The sequence below is a fragment of the Gossypium arboreum genome, chromosome 2 (assembly GCF_025698485.1).
Source record: "Gossypium arboreum isolate Shixiya-1 chromosome 2, ASM2569848v2, whole genome shotgun sequence".
Taxonomy (NCBI): domain Eukaryota; kingdom Viridiplantae; phylum Streptophyta; class Magnoliopsida; order Malvales; family Malvaceae; genus Gossypium; species Gossypium arboreum.
The window spans coordinates 102,037,240-102,064,343 of NC_069071.1; the positions used below are offsets into that span (position 1 = coordinate 102,037,240).

Genomic DNA, 27,104 nt, shown 5'->3' on the forward strand with positions numbered 1-27,104 from the left:
TCTGTCAAAGGTGCTGTGATTTTCAAGTAGCCATCAATGAAGCGTCGGTAATAGTTCGTCAACTCAAGGAAAGATTTCAATTCTGTCACCTTGGTTGGTGGTTCCCAATCAACAATGGCCTGAATTTTACTTCTGTTCATTCAGATCTTGCCACCTCCCATAATGTGGCCTATGAATGACACCTCTCGTTGGGAAAATGAGCACTTCTCCTCTTTAACATATAGCTCATTCTTCTACAAGGTTTGGAATACCTCCCTCAAATGCCCCACATGTTCTTCAAGAGATTTACTGTACACCACAATGTCGTCAGGATAAACAACCACAAAACAATCTAGAAAAGGTTGAAGTGCCTTAGTCATAAGGGTTTAAAATATGGATAGAGCACTCATTAGCCCAAAGGGCATTACAAGAAACTCATACGAACCATAGCGCATCACACAGGCTGTCTTTGGCCCGTCCACTTTAGTTATTTGAATTTGATGGTACCCCAATTTTAAGTCTAATTTAGTGAACCATCTCGCACTACCAAGTTGATCAAACAAATATGCAATAAGCGGAATTGGGTACCTGTTCTTTATAGTGATTTTTTAAGGCCCGCTAATCGATGCACATCCTTAATGTCCCATTGTGCTTCTTTTGGAACAACACTGGCACACCAAATGGTGATTTAGATAGTCTAATGAATCTCATATCTAATAATTCCTATAATTGCTTTCGCAGTTATTCTGATTTTGGGAAAGACATATGATATGCAGCCCTTACTAGTAGCTCCGAATTAGGCACTAACTCAACTCTGTGATCCACCTCTCTTTGTTGGTAATTTTTTGGGCAACTTGGCAGGCATCACATCTCTGAAAGACTACAATAACTAGCTCACTTCTTTTGAAACCTCACCAATGAGCTTAAAGATTTCATCAGCTTTCAATATGGCTATGTAGGAAGCTTCATCTCTACAGACACCTTTGGTAAATTGGATCACCGATAATGTTTTTCTTCCATACCTTTTTTCCTTTTCATTTGTACCATACATCGATAGTTTGGTCCCGATATCACTATATAATTGATAGAAGGAAAAATATTCATGTTAATCCGATCAAGAAAGCTTAATCCAACCGCAAAGTCAAAGTCATCTAGTGGTATTACCTTAATAGGGTCTTTACAAGTCTATTCACCGAGTTGGATCTCAACTCCTTGGCCACACCCTTTATCTCAATACTTTTTGAATTTACGGTATTGATCCAACCTGATTCCTTCTCTATTTTAAGCTCGAGATCACGAGTAGTCTGTTGACATGAATAAATCTGACACACCTATGTCCACAAGTGCATTCAATCTTCTGCTCGCCACAATGATGTCTACAAATATCAGCCCACGACTCATTTTATCTTCGACATCTCCCAGTATCGAATTGAGATTTTTGGTCACCTCGTCTTCCTTGTCATTTGCTTCAATGGTAGAAAGAGAAACCTTTTATAGACAATCCTTGATCATATGTGGACCATCACAACATGGGATAACAGAACAATCTCTTCTCCAATACTTCTATGAGGGCTTGAAGCCCGTGGAAATGAACATGATATATGCAACTAATGGAGAGGCATTGGTCAACATGACCCCCAACAGACAAGGGAATTGATATCTATGATGGCTGTAAATACTCAGTAATTCCAAGCCAATCCTAAACTCACTAGAAGGGTTCACTAGCTAAGTATTTCAACTTTAGAAAATAAAGTAAAAAAACTTACTAATATCATGAACTCTCTTTTTTCGTAGTAAAAATAAGACCAGCCCGACTATACGAAATTTGTACAAAACTTGAACATACAACTGATGCATACCTTAGTTTGTGTAACGGTACTATGACCTTTTTAGATGCTGTGGGGAACTTTCCTGGACCGCCCCAAAGGTGATATGACCCTTATGTAAGTACATATAACCCAGGATGGAAAGATCATCCTAACTTGAGTTATGGGGCAATCTTGCATTATAACTAGCCATACCAAAACCAGTTTCCACAACAAATGCAAGATTCAGGTACCTCCCTAGAAACCATGGTAAATAGTAGCTAATGTGCTTGATTTCCAATAGAAAAAACAACGAAAAACTATTGATTTTCAAAAGAAAATAGAGGATTTTCAACAGAGAACAGTGGCATCTATAAAAGAATTGACCACGTCAATTGATAAAATCAACTCACAGAGATAGATGCTGTTACAAACGAAACCTAACCTAAGACAACATGCAAATGCAGTAACTTTTCGAAGTGGAAAAAAAACTGGAACCAAATCCTGGCTGGAATCTTGATCAAGATTTCGCTCAAGAAAAGCATGAGAATGATGAACAGGTTCAAACGAAACCTTCATTACCCAAAATTCAACCTTCATTTTCAATACAAGTGAAAACGATGAACAGGAAAAGTGTGCTTGCCTACTTTATGTAGAAAAGATTTGGCTAAGTTATTATTCTCTTGCCAATACTTTGCAAATCGATAAGCTGATGGATTTAGTCATGTATAATGGGTCACAACAGTATTGGGTGTGAGTGGTTACTGCCCGGTCACTATCTCGAATGGATTTTGATTCATTGCAAGTTGTATGAGGGCTACGCCCAACAACTTTGGTTAGTCCCTTTGTGTGGCATTCAAATAGTGTTAAAGATATGTCTCCAATTATACATTCACTTATTCGATTTGCGGATACATACTAGTTGAAAAGTTCAAGTCTAAACCCATTGACTTGAATAGCTTCATCGAGATCTGGCCCGTGAACCTCCCTTCTTTGATCACTAATGATAGATTGTGGCACTCTCCAATACTTCACCACATGTCTAAGGAACAAATGAGCTGCCTCCTCAGCAGGGCATTCCTTGCTTGTTGGAATAAAAGTTCCATACTTGGAAAACCTATCCACCACAACAAGAATACTCGCAAAACCATCAAACTTTGGCAAACCAACAATAAAGTCCATGGATACACTCTCACATGGTCGTTTCGGAATGGGAAATGGTTGTAGCAAACTAGCTGAAGTCTTTAACTCAACCTTGTCTTGTTGGCATATTAGAAAAGTTTTCACATAGGTCTCAACAGTTTCACGTATGTGAGACCAATAGTAACGATCCTCCAAAAGGGCCAAAGTACGATGCACCCTAGATGACCAACCCATCTCGAGTCATGACACTCCTTCATGACTTTCTTGCATATTTTCCTATAATGAGGTGTATAAAGACGGTGCCTATGAGTGTATAGCAACTCCCTCTCAAGCCAAAATCTCCTCGTTTTTCTCTTACTGGCAAGCTCAATCAAGTTTTTAGCTATGGGATCCTAGGACAATCCCTCTCGAATCCGCTCCAATAGGGAACCATCTGGTTGGCTGATTGTCGCAAACACCATCTTTAGGCTAAGTGATCAGCCACAGTGTTGGCACTCTTCGATTTATACTCCATAGTAAAATTAAATTTTGTTAGGAAAATTTGCCAACGAGCCTATTTGGGACACAACTTTTTCTAGGTTATAAAATAATTGTTTGCAACATTATCAGTAAAGAACAGGAACCTAGATTCCAACAAATAATGTCTCCATGTGTGCAACCAATATGCTACAGTAGTTATCTCTTTCTCTTAGACCGTGAATCGTCGCTCTGTCTCATTAAGTTTTCGACTTTTAAAAGCAACTAGATGTCCATCTTGCATCAGTACTCCCCTAATTGCATAGTCTGATGCATCCATGCGTACCTTGTAATATTTCGAATAATCTAGTAAAGTAAGTATGGGCTCCCTCGTCATAACTTGTTTCACTTTATTAAAGGCTTTATCAAATTGGGGATCCAAATTCACACCTTACCTTTCTTCAACAAATCTGTCAAGGATGTTGTGATTTTAGAGTAGCCTTCAATGAAGCGTCGGTAATAGTTTGCCAACCTAAAGAAATACCTTAATTCTGTCACCTTGGTTGGTGGTTCCCAATTGACAATACCCCGAATTTTGCTTTTGTCAATCTGGATCTTGCCACCTCCCATAACATGGCCTAGAAATGGCACCTCTCGTTGGACAAATGAACACTTCTCCTCTTTGACATATAGCTCATTCTCCTACAAGGTTTGGAATAACTCCCTCAAATGCCTCACATGTTCCTCAAGAGACTTACTGTACACCACAATATCATCAAGATAAACAACCACAAAATGATCTAGGAAAGGTTAATGTACATTAGTTATAAGGGTGTAGAATGTAGATGGAGTATTCATTAGCCCAAATGGCATCACAAGAAACTTATACTAACCATAGCATGTCACACAGGCTGTTTTTGGCTCGTCCCCTTCAGCTATTCTAACTTGATGGTACAATGATCTCAAGTCTAACTTGGTGAACCATCTCACACTACCAAGTTGATCAAATAAATCAGCAATAAGGGGAATTAAGTACCTATTCTTTATAGTGATTTTGTTTAAGACGTTATAATCGATGCACATCCTTAATGTCCTATTATGCTTCTTTTGGAACAACATTAGCGCACCAAATAATGATTTAGATGGTCTAATGAATCTCGTATATAAGAGCTACTTTAATTGTTTTCGCAGTTTTTCTAATTTTAGTAGGGACATACAATATGAGGCCCTTACTAGCGACTTCGACTTGGGCACTAACTCAATTCTATGATCCACCTCTCTTTGATGGTAATTCTTTGGGAAACTTGGTAGACATCACATCTCTAAAAGACTACAATAACTGACTTACTTCTTTTGGAATCTCACCAACAAGCTTAAAGACTTCCTTGGCCTTCAATGTGGCTATGTAGGAAGCTTCATCTCTGCAGACTCCTTTGGCAAATTGGATCACCGACAATGTTTTCCTTCCATACCTTATTTACTTTTCATTTGTACTATACATCGATGATTTGGACCCGATATCACCGTATAATTGCCAAAAGGAAAGAAATATTCGCATTAATCCAATCAAAAAAGCTTAATCCAACCAAAAAGTCAAATTCATCAAGTGGTATTACATTAATGATGCCTTTACCAGTCCATTCGCCAAGTTGGATCTCAACTCCTTTGGCCACGCCCTTTATCTTAACACTTTTTGAATTTACTATGATCCAACCTGATTCCTTCTATATTTTGAGTTCGAGATCATGAGCAATCTATTTCGACATGAATAAATCTGGTGCACCTGTGTCAACAAGTGCATTCAATCTTTTGCCCATCACAGTGATGTCTACAAACATCAGCCTACGACTCGTCTTGTCTTTAACACCTCCCAGTATCGAATTGAGATTTTTGGTCACCTCGTCTTCCTCGTCATTTGCTTCCATACCAGAAAGAGTGATCTTTTTTGGATAGTCTTAGATCATATATGGACCATCACAAAGGAAAAAAAATTAAAAGCCCATTCTTCTTCCTATCCCATGGTCTTTGAGCTTGACCATCACCATCTTTAGTGGACTTGTCTTTGTCTCCCCCACCATTACCTCTTGGTTTGAATTTAGGTTTGGAAGACTTAGGCTTGTCTTTCCTCAGACCTAACTCGACAAAAGATTTTGCTACAGACATGGCTTTGGTAAGCTCTTGGACTCCTTGGCATTGCAACTCTTACTTTGCCCATCGTTTCAATCCATCCATAAAGGAAAAGAATGCCTTTTTCTCACTCATATTTGAGATTTGAAGCATGAGTTAATTAAATTCCCGCACATACTCCCTCACTATGCCTTGTTACGTAAGTCGGCGCAAATTTACCCAAGCTTTATCCTCGGCATACTCTGGATAAAACTATGCTTTGAACTCATTTTGGAACTCTTCCCAAGTCCCAATTTCAGTCCCACTACGTCTTACGTATATAGACCTACGATGCCACCACAACAAAACAACATCAGTGAAATACATAGCAATAATATTTACTTTAGTGGCATCGTCCATGATGCCTTTGGCATAGAAGTTTGCTCCACTCCCTACAAGAAATTGTCCACATCTCTTGCAGACCTTGTCTTCTTAAATTCTTTGGGCTTGGGAACATCCATACTTAGCTTGGGTGCAACAACTAACCCTCAATTGACCAAAGTAGCCTTGTAGATTGTGAGTTCACTCTTAAGATCCGTAATCTTCTCTTTTAAGGTCGTCGTCATAACCTCTAAGATATCATCCCCATCGGTCAGCTTGTTCTCAATGGAATCGAGAGACTATGACACACAGCCCCTGAGTTGCTCCTTCATAGATTTCAACCCATCGATGAGTCTCCCCTCGATTTCATCAAGCCTTTCTTTGGTGTCCCCCAGGGACTCCTCAAGAGTCATTACTTTTCCCTCTTGTTATCTATTTTAATTATGTTTTCTTTGAGTTTATTTTTTTTTCATCAACTATGTTATTTTAAATCTTATTTGCTAAGATGATTATGTTAATTCAATAAGATTTATTTTATTCATGTTTAATATGTTTGGGCTTCAGTCGATCATGTTTACAATTAATATCACAATGCATTTTGTTCATACGTGATTGGGTGCACTTAGATTAGCTGAGCGATCCTAACCAAACGAAGGCTAGTAGACACATAATTGAAAAGTACAATGTTCAATTTAGATCCTTAAACTCGACTAAGTTGAGGTTCATAATATCTTTAGTTAGCTCTATTTTCTTGCATAGTTTTTATGTTTATTAAACTATTACAAATGTAAATGTCCCTGTGACCTTACATATATGCTAAGAAACCCTTAGTCTAATATGATCAATAAAATGCATATTTCTGTAAGTAAAAGACCTGAGAGGACTTAATTTGGTTTCCAAACTCATGAAAGATCGAGTTCCCATGGAATTATTTTTGAACATTGTTAAGCATGATAAAGTAAATTGAATTGATTAATATAATTGTCTTAACCCATTTAATGTTGATTGTTTTTGTTGCTAATGCCATTCATTCATACATTTAGATAATTTGCATTTAGATTAAAATTGCATTAGGGATCACTCTTTGCATCTAGTTAATTTAATCATCACTATGAAGTTTTTAAATCAAATTGTGAACTTATAATTTTGCAATTAATCGATTAAGCTTATACAATCCCTGTGGAGACAAAAACTCATTTTTACTTACTTATTACTTGAACGACTGAGTACACTTGCACAAATCCTGTTACAAGTTTTTGGCACTGTTGCTGGGGACTATTGCCTTAGTCCTTCTTTGGGAAATTATTTTTGCAATTTGGTTTTAATTAAATTTCTAAAAATTACTAATTTATTCTCTATTCTTTATTTGTTATTTATTTTTCAGGTGTTTATGAGCATAGATCGAATCATTGATCTATTACTTGTAGACCCTAATATTGAGCGAACATTTAGATTTAGAATACACGAGAGGTTTACTCAAAGACAAGTTGAGATGGATCTTGGAAATCAAAATGATAGACAAGGTAATAGAGTTAATCATGTGCACAACCTAATCCTTATCTCGAATGATAGGGATCATGCCATAAGACAATATTTTGTGCCACTCTTCAATGAATTAAATTTGAGAATTAGGAGGCCAGATATCGAGGCACCCCAATTTGATTTGAAGCTAGTGATGTTTCAAATGCTCGAAATGGTGGGCCAGTTCAGTGGTATGCCTACAGAAGATCTACACTTGCACCTTCGATTATTCATGGAGGTGAGTGATTTGTTCAAGATAACTGGTGTGACTAAAGACGTACTGAGTTTGAAACTATTTTCGTACTCATTTTGAGATCGAGCACGAGCATGGCTAAATTCATTGCCACCAAGTTCAATATCTACTTGGCAAGAATTAGCAGAAAGGTTTTTGGTAAAGTATTTTCCACCGAGCAAGAACACAAAATTGCAAAATTAGATAACTACTTTTCAACAATTAAATGATGAGTCCTTATGCGAGGCGTGGGAAAGATTCAAAGAATTCATTCGAAAGTGTTCTCATAATGGGATTCTTCATTGTATCCAATTGGAAACATTTTATAATGGTCTCAACGCACATGCAAGATTAATGGTAGATTCTTTTACGAACGGTGCAATTTTGTCTAAGTTTTATAACGAGGTTTGCGATATCATCGAAAGGATCGCTAGCAAAAATTACCAATGACCGACAAATCGAGCAGTTTTTAAAAGATGAGTAGCTGGAATGTATGAAGTGGACGCACTAACTTCACTCTCTGCTCATGTATATTCTATTTTTTCAATGTTAAAATAGTTTACCACTAATGGTTTAAATAATTTTGTAGCTCAATCACCAAGTCAATATGATGTTTCCTGTGTGTATTTGGGGATGGTCATTCTTTTGAGAATTGCCCTTCAAACCCTAAATTTGTGTGTTATGTAAGGAATCAATATCAAAATAGAAGTGGACAAGGACCATGTCCAACTTTTGCAATCCATCATGGTGGAATCATCCAAACTTTTCCTGTAGTAACCAATGAAATGAACTGAACACTCATATGTAGCATAGACTCAATCAATCCCAAGGGTTTAACCAACAAGCTCTAAAACCACCTCAAGTTGAATTATCAAACAGTTTGGAAGATTTGTTGAAGGCGTACATGGTGAAAAATGATGCCTTGATCCGAAGTCAAGCAGTAATGCTGAAAAATTTGGAGAACCAGATGAGTCAGTTAGCTACTGAGTTTGTAGTAGGCCACAAGGAGCCTTACCAAGTGATACAAAATATCTAAGAAATCTGGGTAAGGAACATTGCGAGGTAGTTGCATTACGAAGTGGTAAGATTTTGGAACCTAAGGAGGTTGTGGTTGAAGATAAGCCTATTGAAAGGGAGGAAAGTTCCTACGCCGAAACAATTAGATGCTAAAAAATCTGATGAGGTAGACCCTAAACTATTAAATTTTGAGCAGCTAACACTTTATTATACAGATTTTCCTCATCAGAAAAGTTGTCCATATCAACCTAAAGTTCTATATCCTCAGAGACTCCAGTAGAATAAGCAAAAACAAGAGGTACAATTCAAAAAGTTCTTAGATGTTCTAAAGCAACTACATATCAACATTCCATTTGTAGAGGCTTTAGAATACATGCACAACTATGTGAAGTTTATGAAGAATATCTTGTCCAAGAAGAAAAGGATCAGTGAATATGAGACAGTTGCTTTGATGAAGGAGTGTAGTGCATTCTTACAGAACAAGCTACCTCTAAAATTGAAAGACCCTGAAAGCTTTAGGAAACCTTGTAACATTAGTGAATCATATTATGGTAAAGCTTTATGCGACTTAGGAGCAAGCATCAACTTTATGCCCAAATTTATTTTCAAGTTGTTGGGAATAGGTGAAGTAAGACTACTACTGTGACACTTCAACTAGTGGATCGATCGTTAGCATATCTTGAGGGAAATATCGAGGATGTTTTAGTAAGAGTTGATAAAATTATTTTTCCTACTAATTTTATTGTGTTGGATTTTGAAATAGACAAGGAAGTTCTGATCATCTTGGGGAGACCTTTCCTATCCACGAGAAGAACGTTGATAGATGTGTAAAAAGGAGAACTCACCATGAGAGTTCAGGATGATAAGATAACGTTTAACGTTATGAAGGCCATGAAAATTCCCGATCCAATAGAAGAGTGTTCAATAATGGAGGAATTAGAAAACTTAGTTTCTGTAGAAAACAATTCTGAAGAAGACCTATTGGAGAACACTTTAGGGTCTAAACCATTCGAAGATGAAAAAGGTAATGAAAGTTTGGCTTTGATGGAAGCCAATCTGAGGAGTTATGATCAACCACTACGGTTTGAACCTCTAGAGTTGAAAGTTCGGGAATTTACACAACCCAAGTTTCCAATTGAGGAACCACCTAAGCTTGAACTAAAGGTATTTTTGTCCCATTTAAAATATGTTTATCTTGGTAATAGTTCTACTTTTCCTATGATTGTTTTAGTGGACTTGAAAGAACTTTAAGAGGAGTAGTTGATTGCTGTTTTAAAGAAATTTAAAATAGCAATTCGTTGGACCATAAGTGATATACAAGGTATAAGCCTTTCCTTCTGTATGCATAAAATTATTTTAAAGGAAGGTGAAAAAGGTAAAATTGATGGGAAAAGGAGCCCTATCATGAAAGAAGTAGTATGGAAGGAGGTAATCAAATGGTTAGATACGAGAATTATTTACCCCATCTTAGATAGTTCTTGGGTAAGTCTGGTAAAATGTGTACCAAATAAAGATGGGATCACGATTATCGAGAACGAACAAAACAAGTTAATCCTGACGAGAACTGTCAAGGGTTGGAGAACTTTTATCGACTATAGAAAGTTGAATAAAGCCACTCGTAAGGATTATTTTTCGTTACTTTTTATGGATCAGATGTTAGATCGATTGACAAGTAACGGATTTTACAGCTTTTTAAATGGATGTTCGGGATACAACCAAATAGTTGTAGCCCCAAAAGACTAGCATAAAACTACTTTTACCTGCCCATATGGTACATTTGCTTTTAGGCGAATGCCTTTCATCTTATGAAATACACCTGCCACATTTCAGCGATGTATGATGGCAATTTTCACTAATATGGTTGAAGGTTTTGTTGAGGTTTTCATGGATGATTTTTTTTGGTAACATTTATGATGTTCGTTTGAATGATTTTGCTAAGGTGCTTAAAAGATGGGAGGAGAAGAATCTTATCATTGACTGGGAGAAATGTCATTTTATGGTTAAGGAGGGAATTTTCTTAGGACATAAAATTTCCAAAAATAGAATTGAAGTGGATAAAGCAAAGGTGGACGTAATTGAAAGATTACCACCTCCAGTTATTGTGAAAGGAGTTAGAAGTTTTTTAGGCCATGCTAGTTTTTATCGTAGACTTATTAAGGACTTTTCAAAAATTTCTACCTTTGTGTATGCTTTTAGAAAAAGATATGGTTTTTTATTTTAACAAAGCATGTTTAGAAGCTTTTGAAGAATTAAAAAGCTGGTTAATCTTAGCCCCAATATTTGTTACACCTGATTGGAACTCACCTTTTGAGTTGATGTGTAATGCAAACGATTTCACTGTTGGAGCTGTGATGGGTTAAAGAAGGAACAAAGTTTTTCATCTTATCTACTATGCAAACATAAATTTGACAAGAGCCCAACTCAATTATAGGTAACTAAAAAAGAACTTTTTGCTATAGTTTTTACTTCTGACAAGTTCCGTTCATATCTTATAAGTACCAAAGTTATAGTGTTTACAAATCATGCTACCATTAAGTTCTTACTTATGAAGAAGGATACTAAACTGAGGCTAATTTGTTGGATACTTTTACTCCAAAAATTTGAACTTGAGATCCAAGATAGAAAGATGTTGAAAATCAAGTAGCGATCATTTGCCTAGGTTGGAACAAAATGAGGTAACTTCTTCACTTGTTCTAATTAATAAGAATTTTCCTGATGAGCATATCTTCGAGGTAAGTCGAATCTATGAAACACCTTGTCAATTATTTAGCATATGGAATAATTCCTCGAGAAATGACATACAAACAAAGGAAGAAATTCATTAATAATAGTTGGTATTATTTTTGGGAGGATCCATTTCTGTTTAACCAAAATGTAGATAACATAATTAGGAAGTGTATAGTTAGAAGTGAGATTGGCGAGATTTTACACCACTACCATTCATCTCCGAGTGGGGGACACTTTGGTGGTTCCCACACTGCAATGCAGATTTTACAAGTTGGATTCTTTTGGCCTACAGTGTTTAAGGATGCATATGCATATGTGCAAAACTACGACAGATGCCAACGAACCAGAAACATATCAAGGAGGAACGAGATGCCCTTGACAAATATTTTAGAGGTAGAACTATTTGACATATGGGCATTGATTTTCTAGGCCCGTTCCTTCTTCATATGGTAATAGGTATATCCAAGTGGGTTGAAGCTAATGCGTACCTAAAAAATAATGCTAAGGTAGTCATGCGATTCCTACATAAGCATGTATTTACACAGTTTGGAACTTCTATAGCTATAATTAGCGATGAAGGATCTCACTTTGTAAATAAATGACTTAAGTGGTTGCTTGAAAAATACGATGTGAAGCATAAGATCGCTACTGCCTATCACCCACAGTCAAATGGGCAAGTTGAAAGGGTGAATTGAGAAATCAAAGGTAATCTTGAGAGGGTGGTGCACCCTAACAGAAAATATTGGTCTCGAAGGCTCAACGATGCTTTATGGGCCTATCGAACTGTTTTTAAAACACCGTTAGGAATGACTCTCTATCGGTTAGTTTTTGGAAAGGCGTGTCATTTGCCTCTTGAATTGGAGAATAAAGCTCACCAAGCCTTGAAACATCTAAATGTGGATCTTAAGTAAGCCGGTGAGAGAAGGATGCTATAGCTTGATGAGTTAAAAGAGTTGAGGTTATTTTCATATGAGAATGCCAAGATGTGTAAAGAAAAATCTAAGAGATAAGGTTATTTTGTATACAACCTCGTGAATTCAGAGAAGGTTAGAAAGTGTTGTTATTTAATTCGAGTCTAAGTTTATTCCCTAAGAAGTTTAAATCTCGATGGAAAGGACCTTATATAATCTACAAAGTTTATCCATATGGAGTTGTAGAATTGTACGACAATCATGGAAGTACATTTAAAGTTAATGGTCAATCTCTCAAGCACTATTGAGATGGTGAAGTTGAGCGAATTTAAAACCTCGTTCAAATTATTAGACCCTTAATTTTTCATAAACTTACATTTTAATAAAAAATTTAGAAATTATTTCTTAAAATTATTTTCTTAAATTAGTACATTTAATTAATTTTGTCTAAGGAGATTGAAACTTAAGCGGGACCGTTGTGACCCATCCAACATTTCCTAAGAATTAATTTAATGTAATCTTTTGAGAAGAAATTTTCTAATTAATTTTGAAATTCTTATTTTTATTTATATTTTTAATTTTAGTTTTAACTGTTTATGTTTAATAAGGGGGTCAAATTGGCCCAAGTACTAATCAATTTATTTTATTTTAAGCAGTCTAATTTGTAAATACAGTTTGGGCTCAAGGCCTGAAACAACAAAGAGGAGAAATTTACCTCATCAGTGCTGTCCATAAGGGTTCCCCAAAACCCTAAAATTGCCACCACCTTTTCCCTCCATCTATACTTTCCATCCAAGTTACTTAAGTAGCTAATAATTTTCTACAAGTTTACCTAATTAATCACTATATAAACCCCTCTCTACCACCATAATTCTCACAACCCTTTAAGTAATTAGCATAAACCCCAACCACTCATTCTTTTTCCTCTTAGTCATCAACCTAAATCCCAAAAATCTCCCCAAATTTTCTTCCTTTGCCACAAAAACCTAGCTTACTACCATTGCGACCCTTTTTCCAAAGCAACCATGATGCCGCCACAAAATCCCTTGCATCATCCATTACTGAATTTTGCCTATTTTTCGATAAAAATCACCATGTCTTGTAAAAGAACTAGATTTTTCAAGTTCTTTGCCGAAAATCGCATTGTGATTCAAGACGAGGAAGTGAAAGAAAGATTGGATTCTATCTTCAACAATCAACCTATGATGCTGAAAAAAGGTTTCAACTTGGAAAACAATGATAAGATGGTCGTGCCTTTGCCAATTAAAAAGACAATTGATGCTTTCAATTGGAACTATTTTTGCGATGCACGATCATTACCCAATGAGGAGTTAGTTTGACAGTTCTATGCAAATTTGACTAATTCAGGTGCTACTGAAGTTCTTGTTCCCAAGAAAAAGGTACCTCTAACTTCTAAGTCCATTAATGATTTGTTTAACCAGCTTGATGTTGAAGAAGATGAGTACTTTTCAATGATGAAAAATATAAATTGAGATTTTCTTCAACAAGTGCTTAGTGTTGTGACAAATCTGGGATCCTAATGGATTATAAGAAAGTATGGTATTGATTCTTGCCAGAGGGAATATCTAAAATACTTTGTTTAATAAAGTTTCATGCATATCTCACACAATTCCACCATCTCGTTGTTATATGCAATTATGATAAAAAGGTCTATCAATGTTGGGAACATCATTATCAAGGAAATCCATGATTGTGCTAGAAAGAAGACTGGAAGTGCTTACTTTCCATCATTGATAACTACACTTTGCTTAAGGGCCCAAATTAAAATAAAAGCAAACTTGAAGTGTCCGCATGTTCAAGGTTGCATCACAGCCCATGATCTTGAAAGGTTAGTGTAGAATGTCCATGAACTGAACCCAACTGAACCAAATGAATTGACAAAACCCGAAACTGATGAGTCATCAAACAAATCTGAAATGGAAGATAACTCAATTATTGAGATAGAAGAAGCAGTATCTGAGGAAGAATCGAGCAATGCAGAACCAATAAAGGAACCAGAAGCCTCTGAACCAAGAGAAGAGCCAAATGCTGATGAGCCAGTTGAACCAAGTGTTAATCTTGAGTTGACTATTCCCATACGCAATTCTTCAAACACTATGAAGAAATTGAAATTGTGAAGTATGATGGATATGATGAAATTTATGCATAACCAACAACAGGCTTATTGGAAATGTGGAAAGATTAGACATGATTCTGTAAGAAATATTTTTAAAAATATCTCGAACAAATTTGTTCTTATGTTCCCAGATTATATCCTCAAGTCATGGAAGGAAGATAAGTATGCAAAAGATGATGAAACATCAGAGGAATACGGTGAGGATAAGTCAAATAAATAAAATGGGCAATTTCTTGTCTTTAGTATTTATTTTTTTTTAAGTTTTTATTTTTATTTCCTAGTTAGAATTTTTGCTTTCATATACTAAATTAGCAAGCATGAATAAATAAGCTCAATACCTCTTCAATGGGAAAAGTGAAGAGTTGTGGTAGAGGGAATGAACATGTCTAGGATTGGATTGTTGAGACAGACTTGGTACTTAAGCAGTCTTTATGACTCACCTCTTTTTTCTTGCAACCCTACCTGGTGTTTAGTTTTCATTCATTACTTTGTTTTCGCAATGAGGACATTGCTTCTTTTTAAAGGGGGGTAAGGCATTTCACATGAATTTTAAAGTATGTTTTGATCTTTTTACTTAAGTATGCTTAAATAAATGAATGTTCAGAAAGAATTTTTGTTCATAAGTATGTTCAAATGCAGGCATGATTTTTGATTTTATCTAAGTTATTCTTATGTTATCTTGAGTGATGGAATGCTTGTAAGTTCTTTAGACTTATGTAGTATTTGCCATGAAAATTTGAGTGCTTTAGAAATGGACATGTATAAAGGTTTAAGTATTTAGAATTGACTTAGTAACTTTCTTGAGGCGAAATCCTAGAAGGTGTAAGAATCTAATATGACATAGGCACACTTTCTTTGGATCGTTTGAGCCTTTTAAGCCGACCTTATTAAATTAACCCTTGAAACTTAATTTTTGAGCTTAATGGCTTGTTTATTGCAAATTACCTACATCATAAGCCGTATTACCATCTTTTTAATTTTATCCCATTTTGTGCACCTATCTTAACTAAAATTTTATTGGTGATCAAAGTTTGAGGAAAAATACAAAAGAAGTACATGCTCTTCACATTTTTAAAAAAAGACTAGAAAAAATGTAAGTTTATTCAAAAGAATAAAAAGTAAAGAAAAGTTTACTCAAAATCTGAAAAGAAAAGGTTGAGCATGAGTTTGAAATAAGTTTGGGGGTGTTCCAAAGACCCAATTGTTCGAAGGTTGTGACATAAAAGGATTAAAGACAAAGTTAGGGTTAAGATGATTGAGCCTAAAAATTCATTTCTCTTTATCCTTACCTGTAGCATAGTCCCATTACAACCTAATAAAAGGCTTATTGATTTGATGATTATACCGACTACATTAGTAGAGAGGAATTGCTAAGTTCAACATATGAAGACCACTAATTAAACCTTGTGATTACTATGTTTAATTGATAAGGAAAGCATATTGATTAGTAAATATTATATATGATCTGGAAATGCATGCATACTATGACTCATGTTGACATTATGATGTACTTAGTATAAATATCGAAAATAATATTTGCGTTAGAGCTACTTATCAATAAAAAGTATTTTTGACCATGATTTTGTTGATGCATGATTATGTGCGAAGACTGATGCTTCTTTACTCATTTTTGCAAAATTGCCTTAACAAAAGTTGTGTTGTGCATAAACATTACTTGGGGCAAGTAATGGTTTAAGTTTGGGGGTGTGTAAACTCGAAATTATATCTGCTTTTCTATATATTTTTACCACCTTTTTACTTAATAAATAGGTTAATCTTGAGTAATTATTATTAAAGTAAGTGAATTTTACTTAATTATTAATATTGGACTTGAATTTATAAAGTATGTGAAATTATGCTTAATTACATGAGTTTTTTACATAATTTATATTATTTCATGTTAGTTTATTAATATGTGATTTTTCACTATGTAGGAGGACCATTGAAAATGTGATTAATATGAATGAAACATGGACATGTACAAATCAATTCATGCAGACGGCAAGACCATTGAAACTCAGTCATCCTTTCCATCCTTTAGCTACAAAAGTTTTTCAAAAACATTCCTTGGCCGGCCACCTCGAAACCTTTAGCAAAAAACCATTGATCAGATTTGTAACACCCCTTACCCATGTCCGCTGCCGAAACAGGGTACGAGGCATTACCGGACTTAAACATACACATTCATGAAAAACCAGGCCATAAAATCTCTTTTAATTCAAAACCTTTCAAACACATGCATGTCATCCCTTATTTGGATCTACGAAGCCCAAAACATTCATCGGAATTGATTCGGGACTAAACCGAGAACTTTGAGAAGTTTCAGGAAAACTTAGAAAATTTTCCCATGAAATAGGTCACACGCCAGTGTGGACATAGGGACACGCCCGTTTCCTCAGGCCGTGTAACTCTCTGTTTATGACACCAGCATGCACATCAAACCCAACGGTCGGGCCACACGCCCATGTCTCCAGCCCGTGCCCCTCACACGGTTCGGCTGTGTCTTAGCCCGTGTGGGCAACACTTAGGCTATTTTCAAAGCCTTCATGTTACCCATAATCTCTTACAACCTTATGCACAACAACGTCGCAAATCATGACATCATTTTAGTGATTAAACGCTCTTTGTTAAGACATATCCTTAACATTAATATGTCTTCTTACAAATAATGCATCTACTCATGCAATACCAAGTCTAGATTCCTTATTTCACATTCATAAGACTTGTCATTTTGATGACCATTTTTACCATTATACTCTGGTTACCAACTTATCCATCAAGCACTTATGTTCAAATCATTATCAAATTGTGTTTATATCATGCAATTACTACATAACTATGACCACCTCAATTGGTCATAGAGCATACATCCAACACACATGTCATATTACTAACCATGTATGGCAAACAAATATAATCACATTATAAACATTAGACATGACATGAATAGCTAGGCTTACAAGCCATAATCAATATGAGCCACATCTCATGGCCATATACATATAACTCAATATAAGCCAACACATTTGGCCAAAGCATAATAATACATGTCAATCAACTAGATCCCTATACATGTCACTCACTTGAAATTTCTAATGTATACTTCATTATTCCAAAGGTAACGACTTGATAGTGTGATGCTGCTTCCGACGATCTCTAACCCCGAGCTAACTTGAAAACACTAAAGGAAAGGAAAGGAAGGGAGTAAGCTTTATAGCTTAGTAAGACCATATAAAAATAATAAGCAATTTATCAACTTGCTTCTCATGGTAATACAACCCTATTTGCATTTTTACTCATGTTCCAGTCAAGATATTTTCTTGAGTCATAGTCACTAAATCATTTATATCTGGAGCTATGGAACTTTAAATTGAGTTATGCTAATTTTCCCTAAAACTAGACTCACATATCTTCTTACCATAAAATTTTCATAATTTTTGGTTTAGCCAATTAGTACATTTTATTCCTTAAATTTACCCCTTTTTCGCTGTCTGATAGGTCTAACCCCTCTTCACTAAAAATTAATTATCTCATAATACAAGGACTCGGATGATGTTCCTGTCTATTTCTCTTGAAAATAATTCCTGTCTATTTCTCTCGAAAATAGACTTATTAAGAATTCTAAGAATATAAATTATAACCCATAACTATTTTTTTACAATTTTCAATGATTTTCTCAAATCAGAATAGGGGATTTCGAAGTCATTCTGACTATGTCTCACAACAATTTAAATATTTCATAATATGAAACTCTTTTGCTTACAATATTTCTTCTATCTGAAACTTGACTCATAGCGCTTTAATTACATATTTTATTCAGCCTCTAACTCAGTTTCCACAATATATTGTGGATTTTCAAAGTCGGACTATGGCTGCTGTCCAAAACTGTTTTAGTGTAAATTAATAATACTAAGTTTATCACACCATATGAATTCATTTTCACCACATTGGTAAGGTTACATATTCATACATCATAAGTATAGACTTATAATCACAAGGTCATCACAAAATCATTCTCATAGGCATGAATTACCTATTTACATCTTCACCAAATATGCATCATAAACTGAAATCATTTCTCATGAGCTTGGCATACATACCTGTGTTACTCAACATGCTTATATTCATTCCTTACTAATAATATAACATGAATTCACATCTCATCAATTTCATGTAAGTACCTGTACCACTCATAATATGGTTATAACCTTTCTCATTTATCTTAAACCGTAACTCTCACCGTGGAACCATTCAGAAAGCTATCGGATATTCACAAAGCCTCAAACATAGGGTATAATGCCGATGCCATGTCCCAAACATGGTCTTATATTGACTCATCCATCAAGTCGATGCCATGTCCCAGTCATGGTCTTACACTGACTATCAAAATCGAGGCCGACGCCATGTCCTAGACATGGTCTTGCACTAGCTCTCACATATCCGTACCAATGCCATGTCCCAGACATGGTCTTACACTGACACATCTCAAAGTCAATGCATGTCCCAGACATGTCTTACACTGGCTTACATCTCGAGGCCGATACATGTCCGAGACATGCCTTACACTGGCACACAAATAACCTGAATGTCATGGCATGAATATCCGAATTGTTTCTTAAGGTTCAAACGGGAATTCTAGTATCTCAATATTCATCAAACATAATCGTTTCCACAACCAAGCAATTCAAGCTATATCAATTTAAACAAATATAATAACAATATAGTTGTACTATTTACATACAACTTACTCGTTTCAATGGAATATCATATTCCATCAAATTTCTAAGCATCCAATCAACACATAAATGTTATTTACCTTTGACATCACTTTCACATATACAATATCATCAACCTAAACTTTAATACAATCATGATAAAATAGATTTTTAACTATAATAAAAATGGCATAAATATCATGCTCATTTAATCACACGAACTTACCTCAATTGCAATTTCGGCTAATTATTCTCTTTTTGTCCTTAACCACGCTCGATTTAAGCCCAAATCTCGATTTTCTTGATATAACATGATGGAATTCACTCATTTAATCACTAGATAAATTTGGACAATCAAAATTCACATTTTTGGCAAAATGACCATTTTGCCCTTAGACTTTCTCAAAACGACCATTTTACCCTTAGGCCCGGAAATCGATTTTTATCGAATTTACTTATTAGCCAAGCCTAAAAGACCAATTATTACTCTTATGAAAACCCTAAATTTCCACTATTTCACACAATTACAACCTATTTTATAACTTTTACAAAATGGCCATTTTAGGTGTTTTCCATGAAAATCCTTTCACAAAAGTTGTTTATTACACAACCAAGACTCATATTCTTCCATAAAATTTTAGTTAAAAACAGACATGATTTCATGGAAAAACCCTACAATCTCAACCATTTTGCAAAATAGTCCCCTCAATAGCTAGATTAAGCTTTAGGGGTCCCAAAAATGTAAAAATAATCAAGAAAAGTCATCAAAATCACTTACTTGCAAGGGATGGAAGTTGCTGAAATTTTGAGCTTTCAAAACCCTTATTTTTCTGGTATTTTCGGTCGGGGAAGGAAGAAAGATGAAAAGGTGACATCTTTTTCTTTTTCTTTTATTTTAATGCAAAAAAAAGCTACCTAATACCCACAACTTTGACTTCTCAAAATCTTTCTCTTTATGGCCGGCCAAGCACCCTACTTAGGGTCTATTTGCACTTTAAACACCCAAAAATTTGGTTCTCTAGCTATTTAACATATTTAGCTAGCAAAACAAAACCTTTTCCCTTTATGCGATTTAGTCCTTTTTTGCAATTAAGCATGAAATCGCTAAAATTATTTCACCAAAACTTTCATGCACTCATATAATCATGCTATAACACATAATCGATAAGCTTCCAGTCCAATCCCCTTAACAACTTCATAAGGTCTAACATACCTTGGACTTAATTTACCCTTTCTTCCAAATCTTAAAACCTTTTTTCATGGGGAAACCTTCAAGAACACCTTATCGTCAACTTGAAACTCGATATCTTGATGCTTCAAATCCGCATAAGATTTTTGCCAATCTATTGCTGCTTTTAACCTTTCACATATCAATTTTACTTTTTCTTCGATCTCACGAACTAGTTCTGGTCCAACAACATGCTTTCATCCAACTCCGACCAACATGATAGAGTTCTACACTTCCAACCATACCACGCCTCAAACAGTGCCATGCAAATACTCACTTGGAAACTATTGTTCTAAGCAAACTCCGCTAGAGGCAAATATCATTCCCAACTACCACTGAACTTAATAGCACAACATCGCAACGTATCTTCTAACACTTGGATAACCCTCTCAGATTGGCCATCAATTTTAGGGTGATAAGCTGTACTGAAAGTAAGTTTTGACCACAAAGCCTCTTGCAAACTCTTCCAAAACCTCAAAGTAAAGTGAGGATCTTTATCAAAGATGATAGAAATCGGAACACCATGAAGACGTACAATCTCCGCGATGTACAACTCTGCCAACTTTTGCAATGAAAAATTAGTACGCACTGCTAAGAAATGCACACTCTTTGAAAACTGATCTACTATAACCCAAAAAAATCTTTCTTTAATGGCGTCAATGGCATATGCTAAACAAAATCCGTAGTAATCCTTTCCCACTTCCATCCAAGAATTGCCATTGGTTGCAACAAACCTGAAGGGAATTGATGTTCAGCTTTCACCTTTTGACAAACCAAACATCGAGCCACCAAATCCGTAACATCACGCTTTAACCCAAGCCACCAATAAATCTCACAAAAGTCATGGTATATTTTACCACTACCAAGATGCATAACGTATGGGCTACTATGTACCTCGGTAAGGATCACTTGTCCTAAATCCACATCTTACAGCACACACAATCTACCTCAGAAATTCAAGATACCTTTTGCATCAATATCAAAGTCTCCCTTAACACCTTGCTCAGCTTGACAAATCCTTTTTAACAATTCTCCATCTAATGGTTACTTTTCCTTAATTTTTTGAGATAAAACTGGTCTTACTTGAAGTTCAGCTAACAAACCACCATCACTAGCCAAACTCAAGCGCGCAAATATAGCTCTGTACCCAATCATTGATTTCCTACTTAATGTATCAGAAACAACATTCGCTTCGCCAAGATGATACTCAATCATACAATCATAATCTTTTAAAAGTTCGATCCAACTTCACTGCCTTAAATTCAACTCCTTTTGGGTGAGGAGATATGTAAGGCTCTTATGATCCGTATAAATCACACACTTTTCCCTATACAAATAATGGCTCCAAATTTTGAGCAGAAACACCACAACAGCTAACTCCTGATCATGAGTTGGGTAGTTCCTCTCATACGTCTTCAACTGATAAACCGTAATTTATATATATTTTTACCCTATGTTTAAAGCATTTTATGGATTATTTTCCATTAGAATTGGTGAATTTGATGCTCCTAATGCTTTAATTTCATGTTTAATACTTAGGAGAGCATAGGAGAGTGAAAGGAACGAGAAACGAGCTAAAAACGGAGAATATGAGACAAAGTACGAACTCAACACGGCCTAGCCTTCCTCACACGGGCATCCCACACGCCCGTGCCATTCTAACAGGCTCGAGCACGGCCTGAAGTAATAGCACACGGGTGTGTCCCTGCTGAGCCCAAGTTGAGTCCAATTTGGAAAAGGCTAATTTTGAGGGCTCATAGGCATTCCAAAGCCTATAAATACACCCTAGAAGAGGAGAAAAGGGGGACACACAGAATGGAGAGTAAGGAATTACTCTAAGGAAGTCGATTGATTCATCTCAGAAGCCGGATTCATCATCAAGACTGAAGATCTCTCCTCAATTCCCCTTTAGGAGTTTTGGGTTTTCTTTATGTTTTGTATTCTTTATTATTCTGAGATGTTTTCTTATTTAGTTATGAACTAAATCCCCTAAATACCTAAGGGGAATGAAACCTAAGACGAATCTTGTTATTATTTTCTGAATTGTATGATAAATATTTAACTTGTTCTTAATTATGTGTTCTTAATTCTTGTTTTGATATTCCAGGATACTGATTCAAGATAAGCTCTTATTCAGAGAAGGAATAGACCTTGTCTAAGAGTACATTTATCATAATTAAGCGGAGTTGATTGCGCGCCTAGACATAGGGTGACAAGATTTTGCCGGATTAGGGTGAAACCTAATAAGGGGATCCATAGATCGAGTTAATGCAACCCTAGAGTGTTAATTAGAGAAAAGTTTCGGTTATTCAATCTAGCGATTAGACATTATTAGTCTTGAATAGGGATAATAGCATAACTTAGGGATCTCTACGGAATAAGTTAAATGAATAAATCGTTCGATTCGGAGTCAGAATAACAAGTACAGTCTAGGTGGATTTTTCCTTAGGTATTGTCTTCATTCAATCGATTTTTCCAAAAGAAATTCTCCAATTCCATTCTCTGTGCGTTCTTAGTTTAGGTAATTAGTTAACTTAAACAAAAACCTCTTTATTCTTAGGCTAGATAATAAAAAGACACTCATTACTAGTACTTTTAGTTCCTTTGGGTTTGACAATCTGGTCTTGCTAAAACTATAGTACTGTTCGATAGGTACACTTGCCTACATTGCGATAATAGTTAGTTTCAAGAACGATTAATTATAAATATTTAAAACCTATCATGAAATAACGCGATCAAGTTTTTGGTGCCGTTGCCGGGGAACTAGGATATTAGGAACGCTCAATTTTTATTACTTTAGCCATTTATTTTTCTTGCAATTTAATTTATTATTATTATTATTATTATTACTTAGTTATTTGCTTTTTCCTTCTCTTGGCAGGTTTTTATAGTTTATGACTAGAAGAAACACGTCAGGGCTACTACTTTTTGACGAAGAAATCGATTGCACAGTTCGTAGAAACCAAAGAGAAATAAGGCGAAGCTTAAGATACACGGAGAACGAGCAAGAAGACGATACTCAACCCTCAACTGAAGAGATAGTTGAAAACCAAGGCAATCAGCTACCTTCTACAATTGCGGTTAATCAAAATCCTGCTCCATGCACTATGTATGATTATGCTAAACCTTCTTTAACAGGAACTGAATCAAGCATAGTTAGACCTGCTATAGCTGCAAATACTTTTGAATTAAAACCTAACACTATTCAAATTATACAACAATTTGTTCAGTTTGATGGTTTGCAGGATGAGGATCCCAACGCTCATTTAGCCAACTTCTTAGAACTATGCGATACATTTAAAATGAATGGCATTTCTGATGATGCCATATGTCTTTGGTTGTTTCCCTTTTCATTGAGGAACAAAGCTAAATAGTGGTTGAACTCGTTACCACGAGAGTCAATTACTACTTGGGAACAAATGACCGAAAAATTTTTACTAAAATATTTTCCGCCGGCTAGAACGGCTAAATTACGTAATGATATCTCTTCTTTTGTACAGATGGATTTAGAAACACTCTACGATGCATGGGAGAGATACAAGGACCTTTTGAGAAGATGCCCCCACCATAGGTTATCACTTTGGCTCCAAGTACAAACATTTCACAATGGTCTGAATCCTTTGACTCGGCAAATGGTTGACGCAGCTGCTGGCAGAAACATCAACAATAAAACACCGGCCCTATGAGTTTATAGAAGAGATGTCACTGAATAACTATCAGTGACAAGTCATAAGGACAAAGCCAACGAAAACAGTCGGCGTTTACAACGTCGATTTGGTCATCATGCTCTCTAATCAGGTAGAATTCTTAAATAAAAAGATTGATGGTTTTCTTAATTCTTCACAGGTTTACCCAGTAATACAGTACGAAACAAGTGGAGGTGGAACAAACCATTCAGAATACCAACCCTATGGCCACAACATGGATAACGAGCAATTAAACTACATGGGTAATAATCCTCGGCCTCAAAACAATCCATACGGTAACACCTATAATGCAGGTTGGAGGAACCACCCCAATTTCTCGTGGGGTGGTCAAGGAAATCAAAGACCACAACATCCTCTGGGCTACCAACAACCACCCTACCAACAAGAAAAGAAGCCAAACCTTGAAGAGATGCTCTCAAAGTTTATATCAGTGTCAGAAACCCGTTTTCAGAACACCGAGACAGCACTTAAAAATCAACAAGCGTCGATCCAAGGGCTCGAAACTCAGATAGGCCAGCTTTCCAAACTAATCTCTGAATGACCATAAGGTAGTTTGCCAAGTAATACCAAACCTAACCCAAGGGAACAACTCAACGCAATTAATATTCAAGATGACGAAGGAGTCATTGAGCCTGAACTAGAACCGAGGCAAGAAACTGTGGTAAGCAAAGGTCAAGGTGAGGTAGATCAAAATACAAACAAACCAGTGGCTGTCGAATATAAACCTCCTGTGCCATACCCTAACGCGACAAGGAAAGACCGCTCAGATGAACAATTTGGTAAATTCTTTAAAATCTTAAAAAAAATTACATATTAACTTACAGTTTATTGAAGCTCTATCACAGATGCCAAATGCAATGAAATTTTTAAAGGAACTTTTAGCAAATAAGAGGAAGTTGGATGAGGCATCGCATGTGGAGCTGAACGTAGTTTGCTTGACCATTCTCCAAAATAAACTACCCAACAAACTAAAAGACCCAGAGAGCTTTACTATTCCTTGCTTAATTGGTAGTTTAGATATTAATCATGCATTAGCTGATCTAGGGGCTAGTATCAACGTCATGCCTTACAAATGTTTAAGCAATTAGGTCTTGGGTAACCCAAACAGACTAGGATGAGCATTCAATCAGCAGATAAAACTATAAGATTCCCTAGAGGTATTATTGAAGATGTGCTAGTTAAAATCGATAAATTTATATTTCCCGTTGACTTTATTGTTCTAAACATAGAAGAGGATAGCAACACTCCCTTAATTCTAGGAAGGCCCTTTTTAGTAACTGCTAAAACCATCATTGATGTTGGCATAGGTGAACTCACACTCCGGGTGGGAGACGAAATAATCACCCTTCAAGCTCGCAATTCTGGCAACACATCAGGAATTGAAAGTGATCATTTAAACCATTCTACTAAAACTAACAATATGGTACAACCTACTTTGCAAAAAATGAGTCTGATGGAAGCACACGAGTCATTCTCAAGCACTAGTAGAGGACCTGTTCATAAAGATCGAAGATTACAAATCGAGGAACTTGATGAATGGCGGACACATAAACCAAGAACACCTGACAAACTGAAACTACGCCAAAACGAGCCCGATACCTCTCCAAATCAACTTAAGGTTGGTGATAAGGTCTTATTAGATGCTGCAGATCCCCACATTGTCACTACCACACCGAATAAGGAAATCCCTCTTACGGTACTCAGTATTTTTCCATTCGGTATGGTGGAGGTGAGTTATCCCAAGTTCAGCACTTTTAAGGTAAACAACACCCAATTAAAACCTTATTTTGATGAGATTGATAGTAGGAATGAGGATTATAAACTCCTCAAACCACCATGACCATTCACTGGAGAGGTAAGTCGAGCTTAGACTATAAATAAGCGCTTTTCGGGAGGAACCTGAGACTAACAATATTAATTTCTTTAAATTTTGGTATATAACTCCTAACTTACTAATAGAAATCTTGAATACAAGTGTTTCTATAGAGACACGGCCAAGCACACGGGCGTGCTTAAGGCTGTGTGAAAACAGGGCAAAAGATTTCCCTAACATGGGCTACGATTAAATGCCATGGCCGTGCGATATGGCCGTGGTTGAGCCTGCCAAAACAACACAGGCGTGCGACACTCCTGTGTGGAAGAACCGTGGTTGAGCCTACCAAAACAGTATGGGAGTTCCACACGACGTTCAACACACCCGTATGGAACACCAGTGATCGTACCTGTTAAATTAACATGGGCGTGGGGCTTGCACACACGGGCGTAGGAGAAGCGAACAAAGCTGGACACGATCGTACGACACGGCCGTGTGAACCTACACGTTCGAGGAACACGGGCGTGTACTAAATGTCAGACACACCCAAATTTGAAATTTCGCGAATCACACGGGCTGAAATTGGGGAACACGGGCGTGTGCCATGGCCGTGTGCCCCAAAATCTATAAATATCCTACACTATTCACTTTCTTCCCCATTCAAAACCCTAACCCTAGCCGCTGCAACTCCACACGGCCTCCCTACCACGCCCGTGCGCCGCCTCCAACTTCGTTTTTAACGCTCAATCTCTCTATCTTAGTGTTTGTTTAGTCCTTTCACTTCTATTTTACTTATTACTAATGCTTATTATTAGCATAATCTTCATTGCTTTCAAACTATTTTTCATTTTGCTCATTATTTTATCATTTAGTTTGCATTCTTAGGTTAGTTATTATACATTGCGTGTTAAATCAAGTTATTAGGGAAACCTCATACCCATGACTTTACCATGCTTATTCTCATGATATTTCCATGCCAATGTCTATCATTCAATTTGCATTTTTCAATCATGTTGTTAGAAAAGTCTCACTCTTTGTTCTTACACATGCCATTACTATGCCTATTTTCATACAATGATAAGGTCACGAAATTATTATATTAGTTATGTTTGGTTGTGGCTGAAATTCTACTTTTTATTTGAAAATTGTATTCCCTTTACTTTGACCACTTATCAAGATGACTTGATGATTCTAAACGTAGGTACCATGTCATCATCACGTGATAA

At 36.1% G+C, this 27,104-nt stretch overlaps 2 non-coding genes across 2 annotated transcripts; both read right to left on the reverse strand.

Moving 5' to 3' along the window:
• Positions 1-7,813: 7,813 nt before the first annotated feature.
• LOC128289740 (small nucleolar RNA R71) lies at positions 7,814-7,919 on the reverse strand. The gene has a single exon (XR_008279384.1). It is a non-coding gene; the product is annotated as a small nucleolar RNA R71 (small nucleolar RNA).
• Positions 7,920-23,825: 15,906 nt separating this feature from the next.
• On the reverse strand, positions 23,826-23,932 carry LOC128289719 (small nucleolar RNA R71). The gene has a single exon (XR_008279364.1). It is a non-coding gene; the product is annotated as a small nucleolar RNA R71 (small nucleolar RNA).
• Between the last annotated feature and the right edge of the window lie 3,172 nt (positions 23,933-27,104).